We start from the raw sequence: 3,619 nt of genomic DNA on the forward strand, positions 1-3,619 counted from the left end.
AGGATCGAGAATGCTTTTATTGTCATAAGTCTGGTCATTTAATTGCTGACTGTTCTGTGCTGAAACGAAAGCAGCAGGGCTCTGCGACCAAGAGCGTTGGTTTTGTAAAGGCTGTTGATGTTGCAAATGTTGAGCGTGATGGTAGGCCAGATTCTAGTTATGAACCGTTCTTGACGGAAGGGTTAATTTCTATTACGGGTAAGTCTACAGAACAGGTAAGAATTAAAATGCTCCGCGACACTGGTACTACTCAATCCTTTGTGGTTGCCGGTGTACTGCCGTTCTCTGAGCAGACCTTTTGTGGCAGTAATGTGTTGGTACAGGGCATAGAGATGGGGTCTCCTTAAAGTGCCGTTACATCAGGTGCATTTGCAGTCTGAGCTGTGTACAGGTTTTGTAAAAGTAGGAGTTCGTGAATGTTTGCCTGTGAAAGGGGTACAATTTATCCTCGGCAATGATCTAGCTGGTGGGAAGGTTTTTCCCGTGTTGGAGGTTTTTGATAACCCTGTGTTAGATCAGGCCGATGAGGTGTCCGAGATGTATACTGAAATTTTTCGGCTTGCGCCGTTACGCGAGCCCAGGCTCGTAAGAAAGATGTGTTCGATTTGTCGTCCTCTTTTATTGCACCTATGCTTGCCGATGACATTTTACCGCCGGTGGTAGGTAAGACTGTTGAAGAATTCTCTCCTATCAGTTCGCACTGTTTGAAGTTGCCCGTGACGCGTGAAAAAATTATTTCTGCACAAACAGCTGACTTGACTTTGCGAAAATGTTTCTCTGCGGTTGTTCCTTTGGAGGAAGCACAACAGAGAAAATCTGCTTATTTCGTTGAAAATGGCTTATTGATGCGTAAGTGGTGTTCTGATGTTAAGGATGATTCGGAATGGAATGTGGTGTACCAAATTGTGATTCCCTCATGTTATCGTCAGCAAGTTCTATTCTTAGCTCATGATCATGATTTATCAGGACATTTAGGAATTAAGAAAACATATAATCGAATTCTGAGGCATTTCTTTTGGCCTCGCCAAAAACTGATGTCGCTCATTTCTGCCGCACTTGTCACACTTGTCAGGTTACTGGCAAACCGAATCAGGTAATTCCCCCTGCGCCGCTCGTCCCTATTCCAGTGGTAGGAGAACTGCTTGAGCACGTAATCGTTGATTGCGTAGGACCTCTACCTAAAACTGAAAACGGTAATCAATTTCTTTTAACAATCATGTGTAGTGCTACGCGTTTTCCTGAGGCGATTCCATTGAGAAAAATCACAGCTCCGGTAATCATTAAAGCGCTTGTGAAATTCTTTTCTACGCTTTGGCTTACCGAAGGTCGTGCAAAGCGATCAAGGTACTAACTTTCTTTCTAAACTTTTTTCACAAGTTTTGACTACCTTGAATATTTCTCATAGAGTTGCAAGCGCCTATCACCCAGAGACTCAAGGGGCTCTCGAACGCTTCCATCAAACGTTGAAAGCGATGCTCAGGAAGTACTGCATGGATACAGGTAAGGATTGGGACGAGGGGGTACCGTTGGTTTTGTTTGCGGCTAGAGAGGCTGTGCAGGAAAGCCTTGGTTTTAGTCCCGCTGAGCTTCGTGTTCGGACATACTGTCCGAGGTCCTTTAAAAATGCTCAAGGAAAATATTCTGTCTCTTGATTCCAGCCCAAAAACGAATGTTTTGGATTACGTTAGTAAATTCCGTGAGCGGTTGCATAAAGTTTGTTCTATGGCGAGAGATTCATTGACTGTTGCTCAGGAAAAGATGAAACGTCAGTTTGATCATAAATCGGTTCAGCGCTGTTTTCAAGAAGGAGATCAGGTGTTGGTGTTACTCCCTGTTGTTGGCTCTGCTTTATCTGCACGTTTCTCAGGTCCTTACCAAGTGTCAAAGAAGTTGAGTGACACCGATTATGTGGTTTGTACTCCCGACAGAAAGAGAAAGTCTCGCGTGTGCCATGTGAACATGTTAAAAGCATATCACAGTAGGGAATCTCCCCAAACAGAAGTTTCTGCTGTTTCTGCTGTTTCTGATGTTCCAGCTCATGGTCCAGCTCCTGTAGCTATAGCCTGTGGTGGAGTGACTGCCGCTTGTGATGCTGATGCTGAGGATGATGGTATAGGGTCCCGTCATGCATATCAACAATGTGCTAGACTTAAGAATTCTGAGGTATTAAGCGAACTACCATCTCACTTAAAACATCTATCTGAAGAACAACGAAGTGATATTATGCATCTGATTAACGATTTCCCTTCTCTGTTTAATGACGTTCCTTCTCGCACTTCAGTTCTGCAGCATGATATTAATGTAGGTGATGCCACTCCGTTAAAGCAGCATGCGTACCGTGTGAATGCCACAAAGAGAGCTGTCATGCGAGATGAGGTTGAGTACTTATTGAGGCATGAACTTGCTAAGTTTAGTTGTAGTCCTTGGAGTTCACCATGCCTATTAGTCCCGAAGAGTGATGGCACCGCTCGATTCTGTACTGACTATCGGAAGGTAAATGCAGTTACCATTCCAGACTGTTTTCCCCTGCCGCGCATGGAAGATTGCGTGGATAATCTTGGTTCTGCTCGTTATGTCAGTAAATTAGATCTATTAAAGGGATACTGGCAAGTGCCCCTTACCTCTCGTGTTCTGATATCTCAGCTTTTGTGACTCCTGACAGTTTCTTACAATATTCTGTTATGGCTTTCGGGATGCGCAACGCTCCCGCTACTTTTCAACGACTCATCAATATCGTGCTTTCCGGGGTGCCAAATTGTAATGCTTATTTGGACGATCTAGTGGTGTATTCTACTGACTGGTCAGAACATGTATCACTGTTACGGACTGTATTTGAGCGTCTTGCTAAAGCTTCTCTGACCTTGAATTTGGCCAAGTGTGAGTTTGCTCAAGCAACCATTACTTATCTTGGTAAAAAAGTCGGTCAAGGTCAAGTGCGCCCGTTAGAAGCGAAAGTAACAGCCATAGCTGAATTTCCAACTCCAGCTACTCGACGGGAACTCCGCAGGTTCTTAGGAATGGCTGGCTATTATCGCAGTTTCTGTAAGAACTTTTCCATCATTGCGCAACCTTTAACGTCGCTCCTTAGTCCATCTTGTCAGTTTCGGTGGTCTGACGAATGTCAGCATGCGTTTACGTCGATTAAATCTCTTTTGTGTAGCGCTCCTGTTTTGATGGCTCCTAATCTTGATTCTGAGTTTAAATTGGAGGTGGATGCCAGCGCGGTTGGTGCCGGAGCCGTGCTGTTGCAGGAGGATGCGGATGGAATTGATCATCCCGTCTGCTACTTCTCGCGTAAGTTTAACAAACATCAAATTAATTATTCGACGACTGAGAAAGAGACGTTGGCACTGCTTATGGCCCTTCAATATTTCGACGTGTATGTTGGGTCTAACTGTCCAGTTACTGTATTTACGGATCATAACCCTCTAGTGTTTTTGTCGCGTATGTACAATCAGAATCAACGCTTAATGCGTTGGTCCCTAATTGTACAGAGTTACAATTTGGTCATAAAGCACAAGAGAGGTGCGGAAAACGTGTTCGCTGATGCCCTCTCTAGGGTGTAATTGTGCTACCTGTTTATTGCTGAAATAACAAATATATGCAATTTCATATAGTT

The sequence above is a fragment of the Chanodichthys erythropterus genome, chromosome 17 (assembly GCF_024489055.1).
Source record: "Chanodichthys erythropterus isolate Z2021 chromosome 17, ASM2448905v1, whole genome shotgun sequence".
NCBI classification, from domain to species: domain Eukaryota; kingdom Metazoa; phylum Chordata; class Actinopteri; order Cypriniformes; family Xenocyprididae; genus Chanodichthys; species Chanodichthys erythropterus.